This window comes from Pyxicephalus adspersus, chromosome 3, assembly GCF_032062135.1.
Source record: "Pyxicephalus adspersus chromosome 3, UCB_Pads_2.0, whole genome shotgun sequence".
Lineage (NCBI taxonomy): Eukaryota > Metazoa > Chordata > Amphibia > Anura > Pyxicephalidae > Pyxicephalus > Pyxicephalus adspersus.
Window position 1 is genome coordinate 78,449,032 of NC_092860.1, and position 21,978 is coordinate 78,471,009.

Genomic DNA, 21,978 nt, shown 5'->3' on the forward strand with positions numbered 1-21,978 from the left:
GTTAGTATTGTTCTGCTATCATTTCTACTAGGCAGGGTGTGAATGGAATAAATCCTATAAAAACCAATGACTACAGCTTCCTTTCAGTATTTTTAAAATTTGGGGCATGGTGCAGAAGCTTACAATGTACATATGTACAAGCAAAACATTTTAGTTTGTGGGGGAGTAAGTGGGGATATGTAGCACCCACTATCAAGATTATATTGCTATTGGTGCCTTCTTCCTGCTTGTACTAGTGAATATTGTAATCTAAAAACTAAACGTAGGGGGAATCCCAAATTTTAGAGTTGTCCCAATAAAAATAGATAATGGGAAATCTTTTCATTGAGACACTTTTCTGGGGACAGAAAGAAGAGAAAGAAAAAAAGTGTTTGCTGAATATATACTTTAATATATCACAGTGGATTGGTAATAGCAGCTCTTACTATTTTTGGTACACTCTTTGGTAAGCAAGACTGTTGATTTGTGAATTTGGTTACCGGCTATAATACTAACCTATATAATAATTTATGTGTAGATTATTATTCTAGTAATAGAGTTACAGCAGTTAATAAATGCTATTTAAACAGTGGTTTCTATTTGTCAGGTCTGATAACACATTATCATTAGGCGTACAGTTTCAGGAATTCCTTTGTATTGATATAGGATCAAAGGATAAATTTACTGGGGCATGACATGACAAAAAAGATAGTTAGTGATTCTACTGCACATATAACAGTACATACATTTCATGCATCTCTGTTTTTACACACCAACATTTTTTTAGAAACATAAGCACCACTTTTAAATAACTATAAAAGTTCAGCCCTAATGATCAGGTATAGGTATTTCTTTATTTATTTATATGTTTTTTCCCTCTAAGGTTGAAATCTCTGCTCTGTTACTACTGAAAGGGTATTCATTAAACTGTCAAAATTAGTTTAGTTAAAAAAAATGGAAATAGGAGTTAAAAATAAAAAAACCCTTACACCCTGATTTCTAGTGGGGCTTGTCTAGGTGAAAGAGACAAAAGATGTTTTCCTCTGGGATTCTGGGAAAACATCTTTTGTAAGATCCCACAAGGAGACCCAGTAAATTTTGGGTGTATAGTTCTTTTGTACTTTTTTCTGTTTTACACACTTTTCACTTGAAAACAAAGTATATTTCTGTAATTTGTACAGAAATATTTAAATAATAATGTTAAATGATAAGGGAAGAGTACTGAGCTAAAGAACATTTTAGGCAAAATGGCAGGGATATTGCTCACAGCTTCACACCTCTGATTGCCAGTCATCATCTAAGAAAAAACTGAATAAACACATGATAGTGAGGGCGTCAGGAAATAATACATAAATGTCAACCTAAAATATTCAGGAAAGTGTTAGGAACAGCGTTCACTGCTGATGGCAGAAGTTTCATAAAAAATAATTGGTCCTACTAATGTGACAGCTGTGCTCACCTTCCTTTAATAAACTATAAGTATTTAGTAGCATATGTTATTACACTTTATTGACAGAAATAGAAGTTATAAATAGTGTATGCCACAACATTTTTTTTGTATAGAGCAAAAAAAGGAATAAAACCTTTAAATGTTATTTTTTGCTGTATGCATTGCATTACGGACATATTCCTTTAGTTCTTGTTCTTAGGATACAATAGGAAACAGGAAAAATCTCTCTAAAGTGAACAAAATCTTCCCCAAAGGTGATGTCCCCATTAGAAGATGACAATTCAAAATTTTCACCCTCACTTTGTGTCATAGTGTCACTGGTCTCTAGGACAAATAGGAGGGTTACTCTCCCCAACTGGGACACAGACATCAGAAAAAGTTTGATAGAGGGTGTTAAGGCAATCTCCTATTGAACCCAGATTAATTGTTCCTCTTTCTCTGATGACTTTTGTTTACAGCACTGGAAGAGTGTTACAAACAACTCAATGTGTAGTTAGATAACTCTCAAAACTTTATTGTTTGCACACAGTTTATATAACGGTTCAAAGGCATGATCAGTGCATGATCACATGACTACAGACAATTAGCAGACATAACAGATGTCCTTGTGGTTCTCTTAGAACAAGATATTTTTGTCAAGGGAACGGATAAATGGCTGTAGGGAGGAAAGGGGGAGTTTCAAGGCAAAAAGGGGGGAAGCGGATGTTAGTTTACTGATAAGAAGAGTACAACTAGTTTCAACATAATTCAATCATCTACAAACCTCTAAAACAAAAGCACAAAAATAATTAACTTCAAGACTCAGCAAAATTCCTCAGCTCCTTACAGAGGGTCTAAGCCAAAAGTTAAATACATTTTAAATAACATATACAGTGAAAATACAACACTCATCTTCTCCTTATTAATCTTTAATAACCTCATAATTTGTTATTTTCTGTTTGTTAAAGTCTCCTTCGAGGAGACTCCATAGAACTGTGGTTGAGAAACACAGACTTTAATACCTTACATATATTGGTGTCATCTAAATACACAGAAATGATAATTTTAATCCTAAACTCTATTTTAAATATTTTAAAAAGTAAGGGTCCCACCATTGAACACTTTGGTGCACAGTTAACAACTTTTGTCCATTCAGAGTATGTATTATTAATTACTATGTTCTGAAAACAGTCCTTCAGACAGTTCTCTATTCATTTACAAAAAGAACATTCTAAGTCTATAGATCTTAAATTGCACATTATATATCTGGCAGAACAGTGTCAAACACTTCTACCAAGTATAATACATCCACAAACACTCCTTTATTTGTTCTTACTTCCCTAAAAAAACAAAATAATTTGTTTGACAACTTCTGACTTCTGTGAATAGATTTATTACTGATATTATTTTCAAGCAAAAATTCTTCTATGAGGTCCTTTATCAAACTCTCTAGCTTTTTTACACAACAATAGAATTGAATCTTACAAGTCTGTAGTTATTTGATAAGGACTCAAAACCAAGGCAACCATTACCTAAAAGTTAGAAACAATGGTTTTGAAATACCAGAGTAAACATTAAAATAATTTACCCGTCTTTTGTCTACATGTTCACATCTGATTTTTTTTTACTTTTACTTTGAAAACTTTTAAACAATTTTAGGAGTTTGTCTCTCTCTCTTTCCAGCAACTATTTCAATCATTGCAACTTACTGCCAATGGGAAAAGATGTTGTAGTGTGTATGCATACAACTGATTTTAAACATTCCAACTTTTGTTTTGTGTACTTTGGTGACAATATGTCCTCCCAGTCCATGTCCTGGGGAGTAGTTCTTAGTATTGGGAATATTGCTCTCTTTATTTATTTTTAAAGTATTTTTTATAATTCAGCAATACCAACAAAATCATAGGTCTCTTCTTGCACCAATATACCTCCAAGCTTCCCATAAACCTCTTCCTTAGTACATTTAGGTGCAGATTATCTTGAACACACACAGGTTGTACCCCGATGAAAAGTCAGCCCAGTGCTGTAGGAATACAAATCCATACTTTCTACACCATGTTTTGAGCTATGGCGTGCTATTACAGTAAACAGACTTTCCAAAGGAGAAAGGGTGCTTAGGTTCCCACTGTTGTCCCTGTACTGTACATGGCACAGGAAGTATAGGCAGGTATTTGCCTACCTACTTCACTACATGCTGAACCCTGGCCTCAGGAAGCTAGCAAAACATTTAGTTTAATATTCTTTTAATCTTCCTGAATATAGAATCTCCTATTACAACCATCTGTATTGCCATCTTGCACTATCCTCTCTCCCCCTACTAGATGGACTGCTCTACTTATTGTTAGAGATGAAATATGTTTGGCCAGAAGCTTAACACCTAACCTTTTCTTGTAAACTAAAAAAGGAGGAAGATCAAAAAGTGATAAAAAAAACAACTGATAATAGGGAGTCCAAATAAACCCAACAAATGAAAAACTTGTTTCTTTATAGATGACTGTTTTATTTGGAGAGTAGTGACAACCCATTTTAGCTACATCCATTTTTAACCAAAAATCTCCTTGGTATAGGGCAAGATTTCCCTATGTTTTAAACATTAATAGGGCCGCCATTGTATCAGACACAAGTGACTTATTTCTTGAATGGCAATTATGTTTTCATATATATTTTTAAATTGTTCACTGCCTTTTCAGTTTTAGCTTCCCTATGTTGGTATCCCCATGTTTATAGTGTATATCACTCATTTATGTTTTATTATTAATATTATTTTATGTTTAAAAACCCAATTAAAAGATAAAAACCAAAAAAATTTTTACTGAAGGGAGCAGTGATGTCACCCCACTATCACATGACAGGATAAGTCTTTGAGGGACCTCATTTAAGACATGTCTGAAATCTACAAAGATACATATCAATTAAAAAAAAATAATAAAGATTTAGTTTTGTAGGTTTAATTTAACACTTTGTGGGAATAGGCAAAGGACACTTTGTACCCCTTTACCCATGTAGCATATTTAGCATTGGGATACAAATAAATGACATTCTTATGCCAATCGTCCGTTCCATTGTTAAATAAAGTGTTTTGTCCCCTATACTTGAAAAATATTTTGGGAAATACAAACACGTATATACCGGTAGTTTCTTCTGAGTTTTGCTGATAATACTGATTATTAAGGATGAGCGAGCAAATGTATAAATCCTTTCTTCTTTTTTCTTTTCTTTTCCTTTTTTTTTTTTGATTTTGCAAAGACGTTTCTTTAAGAATGCTCATTTGTTTTACTTAATGCTAGATAAGTACTGATTGTGTATTGATATAATCAATACGAAGGGTTTAGAACAATACAGGTGTGTTTGTAATCTTGTCTTTGTTCCTGTGGATTTGTATTTACTTCACGATGTTTATTTTTCTGTTCCGACATTGTCCTGTGTTTACGCCTACCTTTTTCTTATAGCTTAACCACCTGGGCAGTTAACCTGAGCCTAGTTCGGGGTAAAAAAACATGCTTAAAGCGTTTTCCTCGGGGTAGCTAAAAGTAGAAACAAGAGTTACAGTGCAATCTGATTGTCATACAAAATTGTATGGCAATCAGATTACAACTGAAAAAAACACTTACCTTTTCCCCACAGCTCCTCCAGAGATGTCTTCTCAAGTCTTCTCCCGGCGTGTGAAGAGACCTGCTCCAGGGTTTCCCGGTGACGTTGGTGCGGGCGGGGGGGGGGGGGGGGTAAATTCAAATCATGTTGTATTGGGATCAGTCCAACACAAAGAAATCTTTATAAAATATATAATTATATTATATATATATATATATATATATATATATATATATATATATATATATTATATAAGCTACTGTACTGTTATATTACATTATACACATTTTTTTTATTTTTTTTTTAACAGATTTTTTTTTTGTTTTGTTTTTTTTATTTAAAATTTATTATTACATTTATTAAGTTTAATAAATATTGGACATTATTGAGTTATGTATAAGTATTATAGCCTACAATATAAAATAAGTTTCCATGCAAAAAAAAATTAATGCTTTTTGCATTAAAATACAGAGAGAATTAGAATGCTCAGCATTCGCGTATGCGTCCCTTGGCGATTCCTGATGACGTTGGTGCGTGTGCCCGACGACGGGGGGGCGTGGCAGGAAATTCAAATATTTTGTATTGGATTCAATACAACTCCTCTATCCAATCAAATACAAAATATATTTATGTGGTTTTGTACATAGGTATGTGACGTTGGACTGCCTTGCTGCCTTGTTTTAAAATTTACCACACTAGGGAGGTGTTTTAGAAAAATATAGTACTAAACAGTATACAGAATTATTGCATTTTCAGTATTTTCAGCTATTTGATTTATTTATGCATTCTTGTTCAAGCTGATTTTTGTGTTTTTTATTAAATTTTATTATTAAATTTATTTATTTTTTTTACATGATTGTGTGTTTCAAACTTTTTTACATTCAGGATATCCACTAGACCCTTGTTTGGCCATATTTCGGTAAGTTACAGGTCTATAATATAAAAAAATTTCATGAAAAACAGTGTATCCAGACATCAGTGAAACGCACAGGTGGTTATTATATGTTTTATTTGTTTTCTTTTTTTGTTGTTTTTTTGTGATTCTGCATTATTGTATACTTGTATATGTTAATATCTTTAATAAAAATGTACTCAATTTCCTTGATGTTTAAGGTAACTCTTTATTTAATACGTGTTCATCAAATTTAAATTGAGTACAAGAGGTGAAAATACAAATTGGCAAACGTTTATGATAGTGTTCTAATTTTGAAAATTAATTTCATTGTATTCAGGTACTTATTTTTCATTCAACAGAGTATTTTCAGGTGCCAGTGCAAATCATACTGACTTATACAGTATATAAGCCAACCCCAGCAACCAATAATAATTCTGCCCAGATCTCCCTATATAAACCGCAGACTACATTTTTTTTAGATATTTGCTCTTGATGTAAGGAGAAAGCATGTGTTAGATGATACATTTTACAGATGTCAGATTTGTATCGAGGGAAAGACTATACACTGCTATCTGCTGAGAGTGATGGCTACTTTTGTCATCTCTGTTATTAATTTCCCAGTTCTGTCCCATAGCACAGTGAAGCTAAGCCCACCAATATTGCATGGCATAGACTTCTCACTTTATTATTTTTTTTTTAACTATTTTCACACAGTTCTGTATTTATCACAGTTTATGGTGAGAACACTATATACAGGTACACCTTAGAGTTTGAGGTTATAATTCTGAGATTTATCTGTTTTTTTTAAATTGAAAAATGTATAGATTTATCTGTGATTAGCTCTGTAGACATACTGAATATAAAATATTTTGACATTAAGTATTTCAAAAATTTTATTTTGTATACGTAGGAATATCTAGTTTAATTTTGCTTAATTGTCATGTTTACCAATACCATATTTAGAATCTGTGCATTAAACATAACCTAAATGACTTTAATCTGTATATATATCTTATATATATATATAATTAAATTTTATATAAGGTACTGTACAGTTCCATTACATTATACACTAATTTTTTTAAAGATTTTTTTTAAGTTTTATATATTTTTTTAAAGTTTAATATTATATTTATTAAATTTTGGACATATTTTGGTGAGTTATGCCTAAGAATTATAGCCTACAATCTAAAATAACGTTCTATGCCAAAAATGTAACGCTTTTTGCATGGAAGTACGGAAAGAATTAGAACGCTCGGCATTCGCGTGAGCGTCCCTCGGTGATTCCTGATGACGTCGGTGCGTGCGCCCATCGACAGGGGTCGTAGCGGGAAATTCAAATATTTTGTATTGGATTTAATACAAACTCCTGTATCCAATCCAATACAAAATAATACAAAACATATTTATGTGGTTTTATCTATAGGTATGTGACGTTGGACTCTGTTTTAAAATTTACCACACTAGGGAGGGGTTTTAGAAAAATATATTACTATACAGTATACAGAATTTTGCATTTTCAGTATTTTTGATTTATTTATGCTATCTTGTTTAGGCTGATTTTTGTGTTTTTTATTCAATTCTATTATTAAAGTTAATTATTTTTTTTTACATGATTGTGTGTTTCAAAATTTATTATATTCAGGATATCTACTAGACCTTTGTTTGGACATATTTCTGTAGGTTACAGATCTCCAATTTAAAAAAAAAATTTCATGAACTTTTGTTAATTAATGACAGGCATTTGTCATTTTGGCAAGTGTTACCGGGGAACAGGTGCCGGAGCAGCGCTTGGCTTTGTTCTGTTATCCAAATGCAATTAGGGAAGAGCAGCTATGATGAGCAGTTCAGGCAGAGGAAGTTGGTGAGGTCCTCAATCAGGTGAGACCATCGGGACAATAGCCTCTGGATGAAGGTAATGACCTTGGTGAGGGTAGGGGGCACTTATTTCCTTGGGGGGGTCAGCATCCTGATCAGCAAAAGGGACAGTCAGTGCAAGGGGCTGTGTTAGCAAATTAATGAAGGAGCCTGCAAATTTGGAAATGTGTGCCGCTTCCAGCATGAGTGTACCGGGTGCCTGGGTGCCCATGCCTTTGCGCGGTGTTTCTGACAAGGGATGAGTAAGCAAGAGGATGGTTTAGGAAAAAGGGATGACGCCAGAACGGATGTTGCCCTTTCTAGTCAGATATCTAGATATGGTAGCAGTGCATTTATTGGAGGACAGATTCCAGGAAGGCTTTTGCATTCCCATCAGGCTGGAGGAGTTTCCGCGGGTTCCAAAAAAATTTGAGGTTAGCGTTGGCACATCCAGGGGTCATGTAGGAAAAATTGCAGGAGGAAATAGAGTTAGAAAGGATAAACAGCCCTTTTGCTTTGCCATTTGAGGATTGTGTCCCCGTTGAGTGTTGCCCCCAAGAACGAGCCGAACAAGTTCAGGTTCATTCGTCACTATTTTTTTCCCATGGGTGGGTCTGTGAACTGTGCTATTTTGTCAGACCTGTGTTTGGTGTCATACACTTCCTTTGACGCAGCTATTTGGTGGGTTTTGTACGGTAAGGGGTCATTGTTGGGGAAACTAACAATGAGTCGGCCTTCCAGATCACCCAGACAGCTTGTGGCTGATGAGCTGCTGAGAGGGTTTGTTTTAGGATGGGTTGCTCCATTTCTGGTGCTCTAAACAGTTTAGATCCTTCTTAGAGTGGGTGGTGTGTGAGGTGTCAAGGATGGAGTTGGTGAACCATTACCTAGATAATGTTTTGGGTGTTGGGGCGCTGGACAGTGAGAAAACGGAAGGGCCCAGCATGGTCATGGGTTTTCTTGGCTTCGATTTGGATGCAGTCGCATTGGAAAGCAGTCTGCCTGGAACTGTTTTTTTAATATTATAAACATATATAAAAATTATTATTTAATAATATTATTATTATTATTATTTATAATATTTTTTTATGTTTTTTATTTATTATTTATTTATTTATTATTTATTAATCCAACATACAATATACATATAACACAAAAAGAAGAACATTTAGTGCAAAAATATCATACAATAGTGTTCAAAAATTAAAATTAAATTCTATACAAAGTGTTACAAACCCTTAAGAAGTGAGGAAGAAATTATCTTATCACATTATCTTTGAACATAATCCAGGGGGCCAAAATAGTAGTAAACATTGAGGAAGTATCCCAGTATTCATGATAGCCTTCTTCCAATTTTTCATAATTCCTCCACCCCCTGTAACCAGCCCTTTAATAGGGGTTCCCTTGAATCTATCCAAAATTTAAGGATCTGGGTCTTAGCTACATTAAGGAGAAAAGGCACTAGAGAACATTTATTTCTCCTCTATTGCATTTGAGTACAGTTAAAAAGTACATTCAGTGGTGTGACCTCTACTACACACCCTGGTATTATCTCAATCAGTTGGAGGACTTTTCTGCAATACTTCTCTATAATTGGGCAAGACCACCAGACATGTGACATTGTACCTCTCATCCCACAACCTCTCCAACACAATGGGGAATCTTGGGGGGACATCTGATGTAAAACTACAGGTACACAATACCATCTAGCCAGTAATTTAAAATTTCCTTCCTGTATTTTTGCACATATCGAAGTTTTATGAGTCATACTCAAGATCGTCTTCTTCTAAACCTCCCAGAGTGAGCTATTAAATTAATTTTCCTATTTCCCTAAATAATCCAGGAAATAAAGCTAATTGGAAGTTTATTTAATTTTTGATAGAGTTTGAGGCGGTCTATTCTTTCTCTAAACAAAATTTCCAACGGAGTAAGCGCTCTCCCAGAACGTAAAGGGTGTGGTAATGACCTCACAAAATGGCATAGTTGTATATATTGCCACTGGTATATCTGTCTATCTTTATCCAAAGGGACAAGCTGTGACAATGGGAGAACTGAATCTCCTAAAATAATCTGATGTAACAGCAACCTTGTATCTGGTGACTGTCCCAGGAAATCCCTTTGAAGCCCTAGGGCAAAATATTGATGGCCAGTAATTGGGAGAAGGGGTGAGTTATATAACCACCTCTGTTGTCTATGCAAAGCATCCCAGCATCTCAATGTCATTAAGGTAAGGGGTGAAGTATCCATACCTAACGATCTATATTGTTTAGGAACCCAAATAACCCTATTTAAATTGGCTGAGCAAAGTTCCATCTCTAACATAACCTGTCCCTTAGAGAATAAATCATACTTCTAATTTAGAACTAAACCATTACAGAAAGTCTCCAACTCTTCTGGGAAATGCAATATATGAGAGCCTCCATCCTTCATGGCTACCAAACATGCGGGGAAACCCCAACGATACTGAATATCTCCTCTTCTCAATAGTTCCAATAATGGGCGCAAAGCCCTCCCCTTATCCAGGGTAGCTTTTGTAAGGTCAGGAAAAATAGATATGGACATGCCATCAAAATCTTAACTAGAGAATGCCTTTAGATTTTCTTGGATTGCAGATTTATTTGAAAAATAATGCAGCTTGCAGATTACATCTCTATGGGAATGAGGTGGAGCAGCTAATATTTTATAGATACTGTGTACTCTATCAAAGCGCAGTGGAACTGTAGGTGGGAATCCCAGAATCTGGTTAAAAAATGGAAACCCCTGGCTCTCAGATTATTCCTCCTTCCTCTATTTTCCACATCTTCGAATTGATTTGATAGATTGAGATACAATTTTGTAGACTTTTGATTTATTTCTTGAAGCTCTCTTATCACTTTTTCATGCATATCCAATCTATCCTCTGCCTCTTCCACCCTCACCAAGGTATTTGGTAAATCAGAAGATAAGGAATCAACTTCTCCTTTAACATAACTCTTCATATTGGCAAACATTAGATTAGTCCTCTTTAGAAGGAAGGGAACATACTTAGTCCTCCCGAGAGCTCAGGGGTAATTGCACAGACTTCATCACTCTCTCCTCCCCTGTCAAGCACATTTACCCTTCTCCTGCTTCTTGCTGAGTACTTACGTATGGGCTCTGTCTCCTTGCTGTAGAGGCACCCTCTGTACAATTTAACACCACAGACTCCCCTTCTGAAAGCTCTTATTGTGCCCACCGCAAGGTTTTTCTTGTGCTCCATCCTGCCTTGCCTCTGGACCATGCTCTCTGCTCTGTGGAAAGAAGCTCAGGCTGGGCTGTATGCGGTGCTGTGCTGGCGTGGAGGGCACGTGGAGCTTTCGTTTACTCGCACCCTTCCGGCCCCATGCTCAAGCCATGCCCCCTAGGCAGAACAATCACCTGGAACTGTTAAAGATGTGGATGGCAAGGTGGTGGGAGAAGCTCCAGCTGTGTGCAAAATAATGCCCATGGGCAGGGTGTTTAGTAGGAGGTTGGAGGTGGCCAATTCCAGGATGAGAAGGCCAATGCATTTCATGCTCTTGACCAAGGATCTCAAGGAGAATTTTGGAATCTTTTAATGGGAAGTTATTGCGGTTGGAAGGCCCGATCTAAAGTTTTGATTTGGACTTGTATATGGAAGCAGCAGGGTCAGGCCATTATGGGGTATATTTTGGGGGTGGTGGAGTGCGTTCCCATGGCTGGTGGAATGAAGGACTTTCTACATTTGTGATTGAGTTTTCCGGGCCTCATTGTGGTGTTGTCTGATATGGTTGCTAGGACGCAGTGGAGGATGTCAGGATCAGTAGAGCGGCTTGATAAGACCAGGATAAAAATTAAGGCCAAAAATATTAGTTCACTTGATTTAGGTGTGTTGGTGGGACCTTCAAGCATCTGCAACCAATTGGGAGGTTTTGGGCAGTCAGTGTTTGGGGTAAAGTTAGAGAGAGGGTAAATAATGTTTGTTATTTAGGGGGAGGAATTTGCTACACAAAGTTGGGTATTTATTTTTATTATTTTTTAAATGTATTTATATAAATATTTTAAAATGTATTATTTGAATCAGTGTAAAATGGTTATCCCAGTCAAATTGTTCCAAACTGCTGTATGATGTTTTTTTTTTTTTTTGTGGGATGGGGGACTGAGGCAGTTAAAGGATAAATCCCCCTATTGGTATTTAACAGGTAAAGCCTTAGGAACTTGGAAACATCATTCACCACAATTTGGTATTATGACTTTCACATGAGTAAACTATTCAATGGAATATATTTAGCATACACATTTTATATTATATATTTTTAAAATAATATTGAAATGTAGTACATGATGACATTTTCTCTTTTATTTCAGTTAATCTTGCCCTATTTTTAAGTTACATGTTTCAGTTCCATTTGGCACAAATAATGAACATCTGTGCATCAGTCACAAAATCTGTATTCATCATATCAGCCTAAAAATATTTCTATAGTAGCTGCAATTTATGCAGGTGCAAGAGAAGTACACCATTTTTTTCATCACTGAAACTGAAAATGTTCTTGATTGTACCAAGATTTTTAAAGTATAATTTAGGGTTCTGCTGTGTTAGATATGTAGTAAATTAGTTGCTCTTAGAAATATAACTTGCATATAAAATGTTGATAAAATTTATATCTGGAAGAGTAGAAGACTTTTATTCATACCCCATCACTTACAGATCTTCTAATACCTTGACATTATTTATTTCCTTTAAGGATGTTACATTAATCAGAGCACAGTATCACCTCTTGACAATATCATTACTCACATAGCTAAAGTAATAACTAAGAACGTTCTTTATATCCCTGGGTATCAAGGTATAACGGAACTATGTAAACAAATCACTTACCAATGTAATTTTAATGCAATATTACTTTCTTTTATGCCCTGATTATCAGTATTTTTAAGACAAATGCATATCCAGTACATAGCATAGCATTCATAAACCATCTATGCTGTTAAAAAAATTACCTATTTATTGTAAGGGTATTTTCTAATCAATGTTTGTATTGTGTTTTAAAAAGGTGTTCAATATAAAACTGACCTTTCAGTTACATATTTTTACTCAAAGACTAAATTACAGGGCCTGATTTAATTAGGTCAGAAGTGAAGTAAACCAGGAACTAATTGAATAAAATTTAAGACTGCGTAAACACGTTACATTTTTGTCCTTGGAAGTGATCTTTCACGAAGTGATCATCCAACAACAAAAAAGATGAATAAACAATCGCTGTTCTGTTTTATGGATGGGGGGGGGGGGGGGGATTGAGCGTGTGGCCCAGTGACTTTTTTTTATTACCTCGAAGATATGCATTAATGTGTCCATTGTAGGCACATTCAGAATTACACAAGGTCAGCATAAACACTCTGTGTAGTCAGTGGCTACATACCCCAATACCCAACAAACAATGATGCACTGTGTTTTTCATCATCTTTCTCACATGGTGTATCAAAGTGAGACTACAAGAGTCAGGATAGGTATAATAATGACATAAAACACTGCTGCCTAATTAAAGTTTGTACTTTGTTTTTTGGTTGCGTACAATGTTCCAAAACAGCAACAGTTCCAACAGCAAGATCACACAACTCAGTTTACTCCAGGGAGTGACCATTTTCATATCCTATAACTGGGAGGAGTCAGGCAGGGAGAAGTTGGCATTTCTTGTACACAAATCTAGAAAATATAAGTGTCAGCACTCAATTCTATTATATCTGGAGTTAACAATTATACACTGATCTGAACTAATAAAATTGTAACATGACCATTGCTAGCTCACTTTGACCTCCTTGTTACATTATGCTGTAAAAAAAATTTGCAATTGTTGGCATGACATTATATTTTGAATATTACCAGCTGCTTTGATTCTTATGACCTGTCATAACAGCCACATGATGATAACAGCCTCAACTTCCATCTTATTAGGTCACTCCCACCCCAACAAGTATGGGAATGAGAACACAAGATTTTCACAAGGGCAAAGACCAAACTGTTTACACAAATTCAGTCCATTTTTTTATGTTTTTCTATTTAACTTGCTGATAAAATTAACTCTTAGGTGGATCTCTTGTGGTAGCATCAGAAAGCCTAACCATGACTAATTTATTCTATAGAATTCTAATTGTCAGGATGTAAAGATAATTGTAAGGCCCTGGTCACTGCTTACAAGATGTCAATCGTTCAATCCGACTCTACACTCTTCACCTAAAGCAAGCCTTTGTCTTGCCTTGGGAAGCTAGATTCACCATCCAAACACATGGTTTTCCCCAGTTCTACTTTGCAAAAAGGATGGCGTCTGGGAACAATTGAGGACCAGGAGCCCACAGGAGCAGGACAAGAATCACAATGGTAGGCCATACAGTTCAGGGTCAGTAACAAGGAGATTCACAGATGATGCAGTACAGGGGATTTCAGCAGAGTGCACAAAACAAAGGCAGGGGTCATACACAGATAGTCAGGCCACCAAACAAAGTATCCAAGGACTAAGGACAATGCAGAATCCAGGTAAAAGGCAAAGGTTGGTCCAGGCAGAAAATAATCGCAGGGTAAGAAAACAGGCAAAGTTTAAAACAGGTAATGCATCAGAAAATACCACTAGCAAGTCAGAAAGGCTTAACTCTACAATGGACAACTAGTAAAGGGGACCTCAGAAGCTATAAAGGTCTAGGTCATGGTAGGACACGACTGTGGTCAGGAACTAATCTGCTTATTGACACGGTGTGCTGGAGAGAAACTTCAGATGCTGCAAGATACTAACCAGGGGAGCAAAATCATTCCTTTTGAAGGGAATACACAAGGAGTGCTACACTGCAGTGGTACACAGTGTAGGATCACCAGCCAGATAAGTGTCTCCTAACATTGATCTTTTGTTAGTTTCAGTGACACACCTGAACCAATCATGCAAAAAAATTGTGTGACATGTTGATGGGTAAATGCTTAGGAAGATATTAGGGGAAAGAATCACAACACTATCCAGGCACTGTGTCTGCTTCACAGTGGTAGTAGTAATAGGAGGCTAGTAGAAGCAAACCTCAGCCTGGATTGGAAACAAATTTAATTTGCAGGCTTTAATCGCTCATACTGTATATGAGAAACAACTTGGAGAAATATACCTCCCCTTTATGATCTCTGCCCTTTTGCAATTTCACAATATACATAAACAAGTCAAGCAGTAAAAATAACTTTAGGAGATAAATAATTAACTTACCCGTGGCTTTTTTGTAAACCAAATGCAGCAAAATTTCTATAGGATAAAAAGATTGTATATGAATTAGAACAGTAAGGAAGAACAACAACAAAGCTAGTTGGTTAGTTTATATAATTTCCACAGGATGACACATTTTCTGAAACAAGCACAAGTCATCAGTATTATTAAATTACTCTTGTTAACTCTAATCTAGCTATCTTTAACTTATATCACATTTACATTGCTTTCTCAAGCTACATCCATTATTCCTACATATTCTTCTCTAATGCATAGAGCATTTTCCCTTAGTGTGCATTTTCTCTTATTTTAAGCATGATTTCTGTAGCAGAATAAAACCAATATTAACCATTGACCTTGAATATTTAAAGCCATTAGGGAACGAGATATGTTACTCATTATGATTTTCACTGCATATCAATTAGAAAATGAACAAAAGCCTTTTTCCATTGGTTTCACGTATTTTATGTAGCTCTACACTGTTTCTTTTTTTATGTAAATATAAGAAAGAAAAAAAAACAAGATATCCTATTCAGTTCCAGGCTTCACATGATGTGTTTTTTCTATTACATCTCTACCATTAGCAAAAGTGTTGGCGCTTTTGTAAGAAATATCAAGACTTTTTTTGTAATCGAAAGACTGTATTACTACAGTGCACATCTCAGAAAATTATTAGTTTCAGTTAAACATGTACAGCTGTCATCTGCAAATTTTCATTGAGTGAAACCAGAATAATAAATAATAATTACAATAATAGAGTTTCTTAGAGTTTTCTTAAAATATTACTAAAAAGCCAGGTTTGCAGACCAGCACACGTTGAGTTCTAGAGGACCTTGTTTTTTCACTGAGCCCACTAAAGCCCAAACTTTATTTTTGTGTATAAGATAAGAGTTCTTTGCCTGTTAAACAAATAGCAGCCGGGGAAACTTTACATATGCAATCAACTAATACAGAAATATCCTTTTCTTCAAAATCCCACAAATGAGTTATGAGTCATCAAGTAAACTATACCTCGTAGATTGAAAGCTCTATTGGCAGGGTTTTCTCATTCTCCTGTGTCATTATTTGTACTTGTTTATCGTGCAGGTTTTTCATTTGCAACCCATTCCATTTAATGTACAGTGCTGCACAATGTGTTGGCACTTTATAAACTATATAAAGCATATTATTAATAATACCAATATAATATGTAAAGCACATGTGGATTGACTGGATAACCTTTCTAGTTCTAGTTTAGAGTTTATTAGGGTTAACTTGGCAAAGGAATATTAGGCTTTCCATTTAGAAAAGGATGATAAAGTAAAGCTTTGTTTACTACAATCATTTTATCAAATATACATCCATTATATTTGTAAACCAGGCAAATATTTTTGCATGAGTTCAAAAGTCAACAAAAAAGGATCCAAAGATCCTTAGCTTTGATTACAACAATGGCCATAATTAGGAACACAAATCCTACAAAATATTAAACATCAAAAGATTTTAGATTTATTTATAAATCCTTTAAATAAATTTGACCCTAACAGCACATATAATTACACTGAGTTAACTCTGTTTGCATCATTTGTGGTCTATGCTATACTATGAATGCAACCAGAATAGTTAGAAATAAACAAATGGCTGATAGCATAGATCATTGCTACTGAAATAGATCAGCATTTCTACAATAAAGGTTTCACGGACACAGAAAATCTCTTGTTGTATTGGATATAATACAAACATTTTTAAACCTGATGAGCATTTAAAAGGATAACCAATTTCAAAACAAAACTAGAAGGCTTGTATAATGTAACTATGTGGGGATTGCCCCATTGTATCTTTAAAAAAGAAAAAGGATTAGCAGCCTTTCCAGCACCATAAACAGAGTCAAATGCCATGAGCAGATTTATGCAAATTGTTCTACCTTTTCTTTTTCTCTCCATCATCCTTTGTCACCATCTTATCTATGTTTATTTTATAGTTTCCATTTTATGCTTCATGAATTAACCTCCGTAGCGGTTCATTTCTTTCCGGTTTTATATGTCTAAAAGCGGTACATTGTTTTTCATGAAAATTTTTTTTACAGTATAATATAATAGTATGAGCATAATAAAGTTTTAAACACAAAATCATGTAAAATAATAAATTGAATAAAATAAAAAATCTATATATTTAAAAAAATGTTTTTTATTTTTTTAAATTTAAAAAAAAAAAAAACATAATATACTCATACATACATAATATATATACTGTAAAATAAATGTTCTTGAAAACAATGTACTGCTTTTACACATATAAATCCAATGTATTGCATTCAATACAGTTATTTTGTATTGAATGCAATACAAATAGATTTTGAATTTCCCGCCCCGCCCCGCCGGCAACGTATAGGAACCGACGTCACCGGGAACTCCCCGGTGACTCATCGGATGCAGAAGTCAGGCGGAAGAAGAGAGAAGAAGACGGAGATTGCGGCGATGGACAACGCGGGACGCCGGCAGATCAGGTAAGGCTGTATTTACTATTACCTCCCAAAGGTTTACCTACCCCGAGTGTGACTCAGGGTTACCACTTTTAGCAACTTTTTTCTACTCAAACTCGGGGTTACCTCTAGGCAGGTTAATAAATTTTTTTACACAAGCTGAATATGCCTTTTACACTAAGCATTAGTATATTGGTTCAGTGACACCTCATTTGTTTATAATATAGTATATTCATTATTGCCACCAAGAACATAGATCAAGTATAAATATCTAATTGAAATGATGGACTTGAATTTTTAAATAAAGTATGCATTCAACCAAGACGTCTGAGAAGTCAGTATGGTTTACTTTCTTTTGAGTTTATCCAGCGCTACAATTACCAGTCAGTCTTTGGCTGGATAGGAAATGTGGTGTACTGTCTATAAAAGACATTATTTAATAACCTATTTACACAAACAGTTTTCAATTTACACAGATAATCGATAAAATATATACATGTTTTCAATAGAACTTTTTTATAAGCAGCTGAAGACCATGGGCCTGATTCATTAAATCTCTCCAAGGCTGGAGAGGATACACTTTCATCAGTGAAGCAGGGTGATCCAACAGACATGGAATAAATCTGGTCCAGGATTCAAAACATTTTCTAGCAAATAGAAATCCATTCCAGGTTTGCTGGTTCACCCAGATTCACTGTTGAAAGTGTATCCTCTCCAGCCTTGGGAAGCTTTAATAAATCAGGCCCAATCTCTGTGTGATAGAGACCTAATTCATGAATCCCTTGTTTGTTTGTGTTTTGCTATTGTTTAGAATATTTTGGATAGTGATACTAAAACACATTTACTTTTCAGGCAGTCTTGAACTGATCAAAAACCTATTAAGGGGCATTCAGAGCAGTCACCTAGCACACAGATGACTATCTCTAGTGAACAGGAAATTAGGTAACATGAAACTGCAGAAGCTTTGCAGGGAATGGAACAAGCAAAGATAAAAAGGAAGGATATGCTGTCCATAGTGGGCCTACTGCTGCATTTATGGAACCCAGAGAGCATCTTTAAAGGACAGCTGTACAAAAGGTACAGTTAACTTTTAAGGTTTACTTGAATAGAATGGTAAAACAACCATTGGAAGGTGATTATTGGTGCTTGTTTCTTCATTAGATTTTCCCTCACTTCCCATCCTCAGATTTGGTCAGGAAAGGATTAGAATTTTCCCCAATTGCATCAAGAAGAGCAAAATGCAAATGTAGAAATTAGAAGCATTAAGTCTTTAACTGCTGTATGTTTACCATTCCAATGGCATGTCTCACAGGGATAATAAGTAAGCAGAAAAATCCCCAGAGAAGACATAAACAGCAATACAACCTGAGTTGAACTTCTGATCCTTCCCTATTCAGTTCAAAACATAATAAATAAAAAACTGACCAGCATTGCACTCTAAGGCACAGTAACAACTATTCTAAAGAAGCAAAAAAGACAAGAAAAAAAGAGCTAACATTATATTACATCGTGAGACAGGGCAATTGATCAATGCTCTACACATCACAGTTCCGCTTTAAATATAATTTTACTAATAAATCCAGAACATCATATTTGAGTTGAAATATTCACAGACAAATAACCATTTTAATAATTGTATTGTAACAGCCATGTGCGCCAGATGAACAGATTGTAGATATTTATGTTTGAATTTGCAGATTAATTTGCATTGGTGTGTTGTCAAAAACCTGCTTATTTAAAGCTTTAATTTTACATGGTGTACACGATTTCATCATAAATTAATTCTACGTACCCTCTTCCAGCACTTAATAATTGTATACTGTACCTACTATACTTAGGTACTTTTGATTTTAAGATGATTTCACCAATAATGTAATAAAATTAGTGCTAGCAATATAATTCTAATTATAAATATCAGAAATTAAAATCCAGGTTTACTGACCTACCCTTTTATTCCATTCCTGGCACATAATCAATCAAAAGAATTGCCAAATATGAGCTTAAATAAACCCTTTAATAAGTTTTTCCTTAGGGCGAAGGGGCATAAAAATGTGAGTGTGCAAAGAATGTCTGTTGTTTTATTTACAAATTTAGACCAAGCATTGGATAAAACAATATGTTCAAAAGGAACAAGATAAATGAAAACAAAACAATGCATTATAGACTTTTAACAATGCATTTGTGGCATTACCCACAACACTGAGATGTCAGTATGATCCAAACAGTAGACATCCAGTTAAAATGCAATGCGGGCTTGGCCTGTATTTTTTTTGTAGCAATGTCAGCAACAACAAACAGTTGCTTGGCTGAGGCACTAACTGACTCACTTAAGTCCCTTACTGGCTAGAACAAGACATACAGACAGTCAATGTTCACTTTTCACATAATACAGCAAAATTCACATAAAATTGCAGAGTTTGTCCTGTGGAGCTCTGTTCCCCCCCAGCATTGGGAGCACACTGGCCTCCTTGCAGGGGGGGGGGGGGTGCCGATTCACACATGAGTGTTCAGGCTTCAGGGGACGCAAAATAGATAGTGTTGGAAAAAGGGAGGATGCCGGTGAGGCTTGAAAGGATGCCCCCATGGGCAAGAAGGGTGGTATCCCCAAGTCAAGACAGAAGCTCTTTCCGTACAATACTACGCTTGTCTGTCCTGTGTGGCTTAAATCAGTCACAACACTGGGATTGCACTGAGCTCCTTGCAGCGTAATGCTGCCTGATTAAATAGCTCACCTGTGCTTCACCTCCACAAGTGTAAAACCGGACATGAGTCCGAAGGACCAGGGTAACCCTCCAACTCTTTTACCTGGTCAGGCTCCAGGTCCCTAACAATCCAACTTTCCATAAACCAAACTGAAAAGTCAGACAATACAATACAATCTCCTGAAGCTTTAAAACATGTAATACCTTTGTCTGGACGGTACATATACCACATCCAACACTTTGTCCTCAGGGTTTTGGGACACTCTGTCACAACATATATTTAGATATCTCTATGTATACAAGAGAGACATGAGACATATGTAGACATTTAAAACTTTACATTTGAAGTGCAGGATGCTGGAATTTGTTGGGTATCCTGGTATTTCTCCAGGGCTGCAGGGACAGAAGGATCCATCACTAGGAAGAAGAAAGGAAAAAGACAGTGCCACTGAGGTAACAAGGACAGGTGAGTGTAAATAAAAAAATCAGACAGGTAGATTTATTTTTTCTAGAAGTGACATTACCTGTCCCATTTGCAATAAAAGACCTGCTCGGTAGCACTTATTAAATTATTTTTTTATTTAGTTATGCTTTACACAGAGAAAACAGAAAAAATACAGAGTGAAAAAGAACTGTAAATACAATTTCAAGATTACATACCTTGAACAGCAGCTGAATTGGTATGTAAGAAAGACATTACCTGTGAAGAAAATAGTCATTATATTGAATCATGAACAACCACTAAAGAAAGTTAATTAAAAAAAAAACAACAACCTAGCAAAAGAATCTCTGATACTAACACGACACACATGCAGATATACGAGCATGCTAGGCAGAAAAAACAAGTGGACAATATTAGTATGTACCTTTACCACTTCTGAAATCTGCAACTCTCTAACTTTCCAATGAGACTGGTATACTTCTAAGTATTTGTAACTTATGCAGGCGTGTGCACGCACAAATCGGCAAAGCTAGTCAAGCACGCTTTTGCTAATCTGGGTGTAAATAATTCTTCCATACTACCACAGAGCTCCCACTGAACATGATTCTGTTAATGGCAATCTTTACAGATATGGATATAGGCACTAATAAAAATGGGTGATAAAAAAATGAAAAATTTCATTTACATACCACAAACTAAGGATAACCAATTAAATGTATACACATATGGCTCATCTCATTTATACACATATATGTACATAAATACTTAAATGAAGAAATATATTTATATATATAACCATGTCTAAGTATATATGTATACAAATATGTTTATAGCTATATCCAATAATCTATGCACATAAACATGTATATATCTATATATACACACACATATATGTTTACACTGAGCACAGTGTGACAGACGTGAAAGAGTTTGGGGAGACCGTTTTAAATGGTATGCTGCTTAAAAACATTTTCCAGAATGACTGGTTTGGCATCCGGTCATTGATAGCCTTGGGGGCATATCCTTGGAAGGCCACACAGACCTCCAGGTGATAGCTAATGGTAACCTGATTGTCGTTAGGTACCAGGATGAAATCCTCCAGACCCACTGCGAGACCTTTTACTGCTGCAATTGTGCCTGAGTTCCTTCTGGTGCAGGACAGTAACAGACCTCTACCAGAGTGTGCAGACATTTTCTGGATGACAATTGGTATTGATTGCAATGACTGGTTCCCATGTTCCCCAGACCTGAATGGAATACCCTTGTAAGTTATTTTGTATCAGTGCATCTGACTTGGCCAAGCAGCACTACAGACCGTCTAGGAGCTCATTCATTTTCTGCGGGTCTGGGATGAGATTCCCCAGGCACAAACCACTTTCTTATCAGAAACATGTTCAATCATTGTTGGAAG